The sequence below is a fragment of the Tamandua tetradactyla genome, chromosome 1, assembly GCF_023851605.1.
Source record: "Tamandua tetradactyla isolate mTamTet1 chromosome 1, mTamTet1.pri, whole genome shotgun sequence".
Taxonomy (NCBI): Eukaryota; Metazoa; Chordata; class Mammalia; order Pilosa; family Myrmecophagidae; genus Tamandua; species Tamandua tetradactyla.
The window spans coordinates 134,876,300-134,889,187 of NC_135327.1; the positions used below are offsets into that span (position 1 = coordinate 134,876,300).

The 12,888-nt window shown below is 36.5% G+C and overlaps 1 pseudogene; it reads right to left on the minus strand.

Annotated features, from left to right (window-relative positions):
• Positions 1–7,535: 7,535 nt before the first annotated feature.
• Positions 7,536–12,888, minus strand: part of LOC143681385 (protein O-linked-mannose beta-1,4-N-acetylglucosaminyltransferase 2-like) — a 168,379-nt pseudogene continuing 163,026 nt past the window's right edge.

Genomic DNA, 12,888 nt, shown 5'->3' on the forward strand with positions numbered 1-12,888 from the left:
AAGAAACAGAGTGTGGATATGGTGTACACAAGTGGCAATGGGTAACACAATCGGGGTGGGGGCAGAGAGGAGACCCAATAACAGTGTTAGTTTGAGTGAGTTCCAGCTCCACACTTTAACACTTGAACTAGGGAGAGACAGTAATCCTTTCTCATGGAGGTTGGGGAAAAAAAAAAAAAGAAATGTTGCTCAGTTTGTCAACTCCTACAGGGCAGCCAGAGCAAGAGGCTATTTTAAGCTGGTGTAAGAGGTCATTAGTGTATGCTGAGGCCCCCCTCGCAGGCGGAGAATGGATGGCAAAGGTGGTCCATGGGTGCCGGTGGTGGCAGGTCCCCAGGCCCCTAGGTCCTGGGCTTCTCTTGATTCTCAATGATAAGCTTGTCAGTTGAGTACAGTTGGCTAATGTGGACCTGCCGGCGAATTATTCCAAGGTCTCTTTTGGCTTTATTCACTAGGGTTTGAATTTCTACAGGATCTTTTACATTTTTATTTTCTCTGAAGGCATCTCTTATCCTCCTGATAGCATAAGTTCTGTAATTGTAGGCGCTGAAATGCTTGCTTTCTCGCAGCATCGCCCGGTGCCATTGTTATTTTAAAAGTCACTACTTAAAGTATCATTTTTCCTCAAGGTGAGAAGCATTACTCAGGGTGAGCTAATGTTTGCAGTCTCCTATGCACAACAGGACAGATTCAGGGCTCCCGACAAATACTTAGAAGTGAAAGGTGAAAGCTCAAACTCCTAGCTCTTCCAAGAAACACCAAGACCAAATGTTGGGGTCTTGAATAGGAAGGTGAGGGAAAGTTTATGGGAATGGTTTTTTCTTCTCCTGTTATCATGAAGGTCAACCGGACTTGGACATGGAAACCCTGGCCAGCCACACACAGTGAATTTTTTTTTTAACTTTTTAATTGCATGATATAATATGTATATTATATATATGATATAGTATACAAAGCAAAGAAAGTAAAAAGCGATAGTTTTCAAAGCACTCTTCAAAAAGTAGTTACAGGACAGACCCCAGAGTTTGTCATGGGCTACCATACGATTCTCTCAGATTTTTCCTTCCAGCAGCTCCAAAATATACGAGACTAGAAGGAATAAATATTTTTATCATCACAATGGACTTTTTTCTTCTTTTTTGTGTGTAAAATAACATATATACAAAAAAGCAAAGAATTTCAAAGCACTGCACAACAATTAGTTGTAGAACAGATTTCAGAGTTTGGTGTGGGTTACAATTCCACAATTTTAGATATTTACTACAAGTTGCTCTGAGATACTAGAGACTGAAAGAAATATCAATTTAATGATTCAGCGACCCTATTCACTTGTTAAATCCTACCTTCTCAGCACAGTGGAACATTTTTAAAGAAGATATTCTGAGGTCAGGAGATCTGGAGAACAAGCAACCCTGATTAGAGGGATTCATTTCTGGGCTCTTCCATCAGTTTCACCATATCCTCTGAATATTTCTGACACCAGGAATACTTTTCCTTTTTTAAGTATAACTTAGGCATATATATTTTAAGACATTTGTCTAAAAGAGCAAATTAATTATTATTCAGTTGTGTTTTCTTGGTTTTATTTTTAATTCATTATCAAGGACCCTTATTAAGCTGTAGGTACTTTCTCACTGCAATGACTTTTTTCCTCTCTAAAATATGCTGTTAACTTGACATAATAAATGTGTTTTCTTTCCCCCACATTCTGGGCTCAATAGTCCAGCTCATGTCCAAAAAGGAAAACACATACCCAAGCATTTTAATGGAAAAAATGCAAAAAATGTTAACAAAAAATGCAATAAAAAGTAAAAGTTCTCTTTCAATTTTTAAAGCACTTTATTCAATAATTAATCTCTTTCCAGAAAATCAGCTTCCTATTTTACCATTTCTTTAAATGCAAAAAGCAAGAATTATGTAATGTTAGTATAAATTACTAATTAACTGAATCCAACCACTGAAAAGGAAAAGAACCTGAGACTGGAAATTCCAAATTCATCTTTGCTTTTTAAATTTTTTTTTCTTCTAAAGCCTCCCCTGCTGCTTCATTTGTGAATTGTGCCGTCTACTAGAGTCTCACTGGTTGGATTTGAGGTTGTGAAATCCAGTATTGCATTATTATATTGATTTCACTAAAAACTCTTTAATCAATGATGATTCCTGCTAATGGAGGAAATGCAAAAATTCTGTGCTCACTAGTAGCTCAGACACAAGAGTCTTTCTACAGCGATCAATTTATAAAGTATATTTTAAATAGGCTAATGAGGTGAAGTCAGATATTTCTGACAGTTTTGAGGCTTCAGCTTTCTGCTTTCATTTCCTTCCCATAATGGGCAACTCTTTATTTGAAATATTTTACTTTTTTTCTCAACTTAGCTTTTGTTCTTCCCATATAGATGTATCCTTCCCTTTTTGATACTCCCAATACTTTGCGAAGAATTTGTCTGCCAAAAAAAGTCTTTTTATACAAAAACATGTAGTTGCACAAAGTCCCCTGTTGAAAGAAAACTGCATTTAATATATTACCAAAACAGTACTTTAAACCCTTCAAAACCACCAATATTGTACACAAAGCCATCTTAAAACGATCTCCAAAGCAGTTTCTGTAAAAAAAAAGAAAAAAAGGAATCAGACCTTTTTTACAGTTTGTTAAAAAAAACAACCAAATACTACTGCACTGTATTTTAAACACATTCTTTATTTGTCAAAATAAGAGATATCATGTTTCAGGAAATTGGGATATGCTAAGACCATTTCTTTTCACATCCCAACCTAAATTAATAGCACTAGTAATCACCTACTTTGTGCAGTATATGTTAATTATCTGTAATCCTTACAACACACTTGTAATATATTTATACCTTTCCTTTTTTTTCCCCCCCGGCATGGGCTGGCATTGGGAATCCAACCTGGGTCTCTCCCATGGCAGGTGAGAACTCTGCTGCTGAGCCACCGTTGCCTGCCCCATTCCCATTTTTAAGATGAAGGTATTTGAAGGTCATAATGTCAACAGAACCTGCTCAGAATCACACAGCTATTGAGTAGCAGAGCTAGAATTAAAACTAACTTATATTCCCAAGTCTTTGTCTAGAAATAGTGGGACTTGTGACTCTCCAGTACTGAGTAGACTTAAAAAAGTAAAGGAGATTTAGACCATGTGGAAGATTCCCCCTATCAGAATGTTCACATGATTTTTTAAAAAAGAAACACTTCAGTAGAAAAAGAAATTAAGTAGAAACATTTATTCACGAATACAGAGTTACAGAGCACTATAGTTGAAGAGCCTGTTATTGTTCCTGGAAGACAGAGGAAAATAATCCTTTACAATTGTGGGATAAAGCTTCTGGCTATATCTTTTAAACATTAAAAAAGGAAAATACGTGTAATCCCAGAATGATAAAACTTGAGGAGCCATGAGGCTTGTTTTTCTCCTTAAGCTTGTCCAAAGGCTGCTGATAAAAAAAAATGCTGCAGTATAGAGAGAGCTGGTTAGATAGTATACGTTTGTGAATTTGTGCCACATAGATGTATCTTCTCTTTTTACTACATTCTTTCAGATTCTTTAATTTTTCTCCCTTTTTTCCCTTTTTCTCCTCCCTATGGCTTTTATTTAATTACAGAAATAGATTTAAAGGTTGCATAAAGATTCAAATAGCTCTTTGTCTGTTTCCCCTCTGCCACCCTCTTTGCTACTGCCCTGTAGCGTCCTTCCACTTTAAGTTTTTCAATTTGGTATTTTGGTATTTGCCTCCATGTCTCCATAGAACATGACTATACATGTTTCTACTTTCTGAGTTCTCTTTTGGAAATTATCTGTTGATTTCCCTTTATTTAAAATGAGGATTCAGATCTTTTCACAATCCCTTTCCTAACCCCCTAAACACACTCACTAACAAACATACACATCCTCTCAATTTAGTAATAGTGAAATTTTGCTTATATAACTAAGTAAGCTTAACTTACAGCAAAGTTTTGGAATAAGCCATGAATTTTTTTTTTTTTCTAAACACACTTTGTTTTTCCTTTGAATCAAAATTTGTCTCTGTGGGATCCTCTCTTTCCCAGTTCCCATGGTCTTCTCTTTCTTTCTCCATTTCCTTGTTTGGTGGAGCACATCTTCTAGCAGATTCTTAATAGACATATAAGAAACTTTTTTTTGAGGTTTTGCATCTCTGAATATTTCCATATTCTAATTTTCCATTTAATAGTTTTGCAAAGTATTGAATTCTAAGCAGAAAATTGTTGTCTCTCAGATTTTTGAAGGTATTTCTTCACTGTCTTCTAGTTCCAAGTGTTACTGGAATCATTCATATTCTTTGTCTTTTGTTTGAAATCTGGAGCTCATGTATGTATTCGCCCCCCACACACACACCCTCCCCCCTCCCTCTCCCCTTCTATCACCCTAACCCCCTCCCCCTCTTCCTCTACTTTTTCAGTGCTCCTCTGACGGTTCACAGGTATGTACTGTGGAAGACCCTGCTTCCCTCCATTTTGCTGGATATTCTGTGTGTGAATATCTTTGGCATGGGGGTTCTTGTTCTTCAGTTCTGGTAAACTTTTGCAAATTATTTTATTCATGACTTTGTCCCCTCTAAATGCTTTTTCTCTTTTCCTGAAATTACTATTGGATCTCCTGGACTGTTTATTTCCTTTTTTTTTTCTCACTATTTTCCACTCATTTGCCGTTTCATTCTGGTTTCTGGAGAATTACTAACTATAATCTCAGTCGTATTTCGAATTTTTCATTTCTGCTATTATATTTTTAATTTCCAAATGTACCTCTTTTATTCTCTGAACATGACTTTTATTTTAGTTAGTGAATGCAATACTTTCTTCTCTGGGATATTGATGCTATTTTTATGATATTATTCATATCTCTGTTTAACCCATGTTTCCTGTATTTTTCTGCTTCTCCTCTTTGCTTCTGTGTTTGCTGACATTTAAGAGAAACACACTGAAAATCCAAATGGAAGCTCTATATGCCAATGAGGCTGGTCAACTGTGATCTTCATTGTGGAGTGATCTGGCTATGGAAAGATCTCGTGGAAGTCTTCATGTCAACAGGACCTAGAGCTTTCTCTTGGCTGCTCAAATTCCCCAGAGAAGACTTTTCCCATGTTCTCCTTGGAAGGAATGCTCCTGGCCATTATTTTTCTGGGAGCTTTGCAAGTGAACAGGAGGTTTCACATATAGTATAAAAATAGTTAGTTAATCCTCTTATTTTCAGTATGGTAGTTTCTTCCTCATCTGTGTCTTGTGCCCCTCTAATCTTCTGCAAGAAAAGAGTGATCTGCTACAACTGGAGAAGAAATCTGGGGTCTAGCATTTCCTTAAACATCCATTCATCGAATTCTCCTATCTTAGCCTTGCCTCTTCCCCCATTTCCAGGTAACTTAGGCCACAAAATCTTGGGCCTTTGCAGGGTTCTGCAATGTAATTTGCATTGTTAAAAGTTTCTCCATCGAAGCTGGGAACTGAACACTTTGTGGTCTGTTTTCAGTTTCCAAAATATTGTTGCTGTTGTCTCCTCTTCCATTCTTATTGTCCTTATCAATATTTGCCTTTTTAATTTATTTTTTAATTAAAGTAGTTGTGGGTTTACAGAAAAAATCACAAATAAAATAAAGGATTCCCATATACCATCCAATTATTATCACCTTGCAGTAGTGTAGCGTATTTGTTACAGTTGATAATAGCACATTTTAAAAATTTTTAATTGTACAATTAACTGTAGGTCATGGCTTGTTACCTTAGAGTGCACTGTTTGTATTGTATCATCATATGGATTCTTAAAAACTTTTTATTCTAGTAATATATACACAACCTAAAATTTCCCTTTTTAACCACAAACATATAATTCACTGCTGTTAATTACATTCACACTGTTGTGCCATCACCACCATCCATTACCAAAACTTTCCCATCATCCCAAATAGAAACTCTGTACAACTTAAAATTTCTGCCTCTTTAAAATCATATTTACTCTCGTTCTAATGAGCTATGGGAAGACAAAAGAGCTAAATGTGTGTACTCAATCTACCATCTTAACTAGAAGTTTTGGGATTAGATTGCAGGTGGGAGAAGATGATAACGTAATGATATTCTATGCTATGCTGTATCCCCTCCCCCCCCCCCAATTTTGCTAACTTTTCAAGAACACGCTACTTTACTGTAATTATTTAGCAAAGAGAACACGGAACAGAAAATGTGAAACTTTGGGTATGTGGATCTTTTTCTCACTTGTTAAAGTGGAGAAAGGCCTGAATTCCTTCTCCCCCATCTATTAAAGAAAGGCCCTTGAGTGTATAGTGATTCCTGGGACTCACAATCTCCAAATAACCATTTTTTGTATCCGGAATGTGATTGGGGGCAGGACAGGGAATAAGACTTGTGGGTAAAGGCCAGAGTTCCTAGAAAAGACACAGTTGCTAATAGATCCATGGTAAAAATAAGGCTTCACCGATCTCCCTCATCCAAGTAAATATTTCCCTCCATTCAAATTGACCGTTAGAAACTGGTTATCTCTTCTGAAATTCCCACGACAGTGACCAGGGAAGCACAGCATGTTTTGGGTGATGTTCATTTGATTCCCTTTTCCTTCTTTCTTCAACACAGAAGACACAGGCAAATAGGCCTTAAACATTTTTGACAGCTATAAAACTCTATGAATATAAAGGGTGACCACAATTGAATTTTTAACTTCATCTTAATGGTTCTTTGTTGTATTACTAATTTAATTGATTGATTAGGACACTTGAAGGTGCTAATTATTTTACAAGTTGAACTTTCAAGAGTTTTCAATATCACTATTATGGTAGCCCTCTAGAATTCAGAAAAAAGAATGATTTAGAGCTCATATTCTCTTGCTTATGTTTATCTTTTCTCGTTGCTTGTCATTCTAAAACTAGAGCCCAAAGTCACTTCTATCACTAGAAGTCACTGTAGGCTGCCTCATCAGGTCTGCTCCTTAGACAACTTCAGAAGATTTTAATCAACTTTTTGGGAAAACCTGGTTTATGGATGTATTTTCCAAACTGTTAACCCAGAGAAAACAGGAAAAATAATATACATTTCTGAGTATATGACAAGAAATATTTGTTATGCATTTACATTCTAGCAATACAGAGACCATAAAAAGAAAAGCTCAAAATTAAATTAGGTAGTTTTTGTTTTACCTATTTGCTAAATATTTCTATGAGCATATATTAATATATAAATCTTCTTTTTAACATCCTTTTTTTTTTTTTTTTTAATCTGCCATCAGTGCAACTGAGGATAGAGGAATGAAATTTAGAACTATCTGTCCCCTGCCGGGGTATGTACTTTTTGATCCCTGGAGCTCAGGAAAGGGAGACTTATCAGTAAAATCATGATTCCTCTTGAGTCACACTGTGAACTCTGCTCAGACCAAAAGAAGCTATCAGTGAATTAGCAATTTATCAGATAGAAGCTGACTCTTGGGCCCTGATATTTTATTGTTTCTACTTCTGGCATGAAATTTTATTCTACTTTTATTTTATTTAATTGTCTCTATTTCACCCTCCAGTCTGGGTGTGTTTGGTATGTGAGAGCCGCTCTTTGTGCTCCAGACGGCCTGAAACCCAGGCGGCGCACGCTGTCTGCTTTCTCAGCGCTGCTCCACTTGACCGGCTCTGGTTGTAGTTAAAGAGCATCATATTAAGTACAATTCTGAAACTTTTAGCAGTTGAAATAAATACGTTAGGCTCGAAGATGACAAGGAGACTTGTTTGCTTCTTGAGAAACGCACAGAATGGTATAAGATACAAAAACAAAAACCATATCCTCTCCGCTAATTGCGATACAAACACTGGCGAGGGCACAATGCGCAATTATCATTGTAGCATTATTAAAAAGACAACTTCCATCAGAGCCTGCAGAAGTGTACCAGGAGTTACTCTGCTTAATGTGCCCAACCTGTTTGTGAAGTGCTCCTTTTTCTGCCTAAGGAATCAAAGTGTCTTTTGTAAATTAGAAGAACTACTTGGCGCATGGACACAGAGAAACAGTAGCCTTCTCATATGCAACAAAAACCACCCCCACATTTTCTCAGTCTTGGGAGCCTGGAGATGCACAGGGCCCTTGAGCACCATCTGCAAGGACTTAGCTCAGCATATTGAAGAGCTCTGACTAACCAGACAGTCATGTCAAATCTGTCCTCCAGTATGATCTTTTGCCAGGATAAAAACCATGAACCGCCAGAAGATTTAAAACTGCAGAGACAAGCACGACTACATTTAAATTAAAAAAAAAAAAAATTTTTTTTTAAACGGCCAGTGAGAAGTCTGCAGTGTGGGGAAGGAGGAAACAGCAAAAAAAAAAAGCCTGTGGTAACAGAAAAACTCCCGGGGTTGGGGGGGGGGAGGGTGGGGGGAGGAAGAGGAGTACAGATTTTAAAAAGATTTGGGTGGAAAAAAAAATGTCCGTAGCTGAAAAGAAACATGTTAACAGAAAAGTAAATTTATCTGAGTACAGAAAAAGCTCATTTCATATATTCACAAAGTATGGTCTAGAAAGTAATGTTGAAAAGCTATCTTGATGAATTCCTAGATAATAGAAGACTGTTAAAGAGTGATGCTTAGGCACACACACACACACTCACAAACACACAAATCCTTTACTGAGTTGATGAAATTCACTCAACTTAATAGAGAAGGAAATTTGGGGCTTGTGGAGGGAAGGGGAGAAAATAGCATAGCAGAGTAGAAATCTCATTAGACAGAAATAAATGAATACATTAAAATCTTTTATCTTTTCTAGAAACAGACAAAAGTCTCAGCTTTCAGATACTGAATAAAAAGGTAGCTTAAGTGCCAGTATGTTTGAGAGGATCCCAACAAAGAGTACACAAACATTTTTAAAGTACACAATTTTATTTCTAAGTCAGAATCTTTATAAAATGACGAATGTCCCCAACTAATCCTGGCATCTCTGCATAAGTCCTCAACTACTATTATATCTTCTCATAATTGGAAAATTGTTATATATTAGTTCAAATTCCTAAGAAAGTAAATCCAGTTGGTCCAGCTTATCTCATTGAACCTTTGGATCTGCAGCCCTAGGGGTCATATGTCCAGGCCTGACCAGTGAGCTATAAAAGGAAGAGGCACTGCAGGTGAGATTCGAGTTAAGGATGCTAAGGATGCTATAAAGGAAAGTTTCATTTGGAAGGAAAATATGATCATTTCTTTCCCTAGCAGAAAGTGTTTCAATGGGGCTGGCCAGGCAGAGTTCTCTCCTGCCATGCCGGGGATTCAGGTTCAATTCCTGATACCTGCCCATGCTAAAAAAAAAAAAGGTGTCAATGGTTCTCATTGCTGTTAGGACAGATCCTCCAAGGACTGATGTGATTCAGCTCCTGATTAGCCTTTTCTTTCCCTACTTTTCCTCTTTTTCTCTGCTACAACCACAAGGACATTTGCCCAGGTTATTTCTCTTTGCCTACCTAATATTCACCATTTAGCTCTCATTTCACATATCGCATTTTCAGTGTCTTTGTAGAAGTCTCCAGAACAATTCACTTTTGGAGCCTGAAGCAACCAGGTAAATGCCATTTTATCATGAAAATAATAGTAGTCCCCTGAATTGTAGGCTATAGGTCTTAAATACATAATTGGCTTATGTAACGTGAACCTAACTCAGGATTTTGAACATGGCCAATGCTATGTTTGAAATGTAAAAATGTGTGATTGACTTCAAGTAATGTTTTTTTTAATGGTTGATGGATGGATTGTATCTGGTAAGTCACTTCCCTGAATGCTGCAGCAGTTTGGACAAGAACAAGGCCTGTTTCCAACTGGCCCTATAAAAAAAATACACCCAATAATTGTCTCTCTAGGACATTCTGAGTCAACATAACACAAACTGTGTTCCCATCATGCCATTCCTACTGCATTTGATAAGATGTCTGGACGCACTTACTGTGTCTGCCTATGTTTTCATTTACAGAAAAAAAATGACTTTCTCTGAGTCCAACCCTAGAACTAGAAAGTTTGTCCTTAATAAGACTAACACAAGCAAGACTCACATGACAATTTAGACTGGATCTGACACTGTGGTACTCTTCCATATCACCCTATATTTTTCCTTCATAACACGTATTATAGTTTTTCATTCTATATTAATGTGATTAGTTGGTTAATGTCTTTCTCACCAACCAGACTACAGACTCCATAAGGACAGGATCCATGACTCTTACTCAACATTTATCTTCCATATCTCTCACAGTGTATTAAAAGACAAGATACATGAAGAATGAAGTAGTGTAGAGACAACAAAGCCTTATTTCACTGACTTACCAATATTGCTTCCATTAGGAAGCGTAGTGATGCTACATCATGGCAGCAGTGGAGAAGCAGAGTGGCAAAGAAAGGAGATCAGACTGGAGATGCAAGCAAGAATAAGACTATAAAGAGTCATGTACGTTATGTTAATGACCAGTATCTTCCCAGCTATATTCAATGTAACATTTGCTTTATTGGATATTCATAGATATTATACAAAAAGTACTTTTGATCATGTAAATTTCAAAGGTGTTGAGCTAATCAAAGTTAAAGATGTTTGGTTTTATTTTTCCTAGTAAAAATTCTCCAAGCTTTTAACTTGCAGAAGTGCATGATAAATATTTAAGGCCAGCTTATAATATGAAGAATTTTCCAACTCATTCGGTTAGAGTACAATTTTTCATGGAATATCTAAGATTCATATTCTCAGAAAGATGCTTTCTATAACACAGCTATTAGCCACCATTAAAAAAATCAAATAATAATGTGTGCAATATGGGTGAGTTGTAGAAGGATACAATGGGAGGGAGGGTTGATGAGCAGAAAAATTAGAAAGTCTAAAATAATCATTGGAAAAAGTGTAGAGAGGAAAGAATATTAATGAGAGAGAATTTCAAAGTCAATTGAGAGGACATGTTAATTAAGGGTGAATTTGGATAGTTCCCAAGGTGGTGGGGAATAAAAAGGCAGTTTGTAAGCAGGAAAACACTCGCATAATGGGTCTTGAAATCTGAGAAGAGGACAATTTTGATGGTGTGGATATGATTGCTAGGTTAAATCAAGAAAATTGGAAAGATTGCCATAGAAGTGTGTATAGTGTAAGAAGAGGAAAAGCAAAGAAAAGAGCCAAGGAAACATCAACATTTTAGGAGATGAGTGAGAGAAAAAGAAATAATGACAAGAATAGCCAGGAATATGGTAACCCGGTAACAAAAGAAACCAAGAGAGGGGTGTTTTCTAGAAGGTGGGAGAAGTCAAACTATGTCAAGTAGTAATTGTCAAAGAGAAAGTAGCAAGGGAGAGATTCAAGATATGCAGGAGACTAAAAATGATGCAAAAGTGCAAAAAGAGAAAGGGAAGGAAAATGTCTAGAAAAGAAGTAGAGAGTTTTGCTCTAAACCCAGTGTAGATGTATAGAGATGAGATGCATTTGCATTTGCAGGTGAGGGGTTGTATAAAATGCTCTGGAGCTTCATGCCTAATGGCCTCAAGTTTCTCCAGGAAATAGAAGACTGGGATGGGGGCCTGAAAGAATGGTGAGGAGTTCTGTAGGACTTGAAAGCGAATTTTTCTTTAAATGTTTGCCTACAGAATGGAAGAAAGACTTGAGCAAAACTAAATAAAAGTTGACTAGTGGATCTGAGGATCCAAATATTGATGAAAACCATGCATTTTCGGTTTTTACATTTGTGATTTGATTTTCTCTTAGTGTTTTATTAGTCAGTGTAGGAGCTGAGAATGCAGCTTTGGGAACTAATTCCAGGTTGGGTGTTAATAGATGAGTTATACTGAAGGACAAAAGAAGAGAGGAACTTGAGGATGCTGATGAGAAAACAGCTGCCCTTACAGATCATGTGGTACTAATATGTAAACTTTGCCATCTCTGAAGTCACAGAGCAGTTTTTATAATGTATTATAGTTGCACCCATATATTTTACTTCTTATCATATCAGGTCATTGAGGACCACATTTTGAGCAACATGTGTGGCTGTCCTAGTGCATTACATCTAGAATGTTCTATATGATCATTGATTAATAAATAACTTTGCTGAAGCCTTGCATCGTCACATGATCAAATACAACCTCTAAGAGTATTTCATATCCTTATTATGTTTAATCTTTCTGTACTCTAATTTTTAAAGATAGGCTAATGTTTAAAGATGCAATAGGAAAATTATCACAAATTATGTTCGTTTGAAGATTGTCATAGTTCTGTACTTTCAAAAGGTTCCTTATAGGAAATGTTCTCTTTCCCTACCCACCCCCCCATATTCACCGGTAATCTCCTTCTAATTGTTAGCAAGGTAAAATAGATTGAGGAAGCCGTTATTGGTCTATATGTTAATAGAGTGATAATTGAATACTGGTGGGTGAGAATTAAAACGGAAATGTCAAAGCGTGTTCCAGAGGAGTTCCAATTAAATGAAAAATAGGGAAATGCTGAGGAGCTTGCTGGCAATTAAGTCTATACAAAAAAAAAGCTTTTTAAAATTAATTTCACCTGGTCAGTGCTGCCAGCTTGTCAGAAAAAAAAAAACTTCAAGTAGTGAAATCAATGTTTGAGCTGATACAAGTGGATAGAACAATTTGGTCCACCACTGATAGTTCATACCGAGCTTCTTCATATTAATGGTAGATTAGATAAATGCTTCATTTTTTGAGTGTTCGTTTTGAGTAGCAAAACTGAAATAATGCAAAATTTTCATTAAAGTTCTGTTGACATTCTAAATTAATATCTCATCATTTTGAAAATTGTCAGGATAGGAAAGGGCAGTAGAAGGATGGGATTCCACATGAAATTAATCTGAAATGTTTCTCTAAAATGATTTCTAAAATATGCTTATAAAATGTCTATGAACGTGCATTC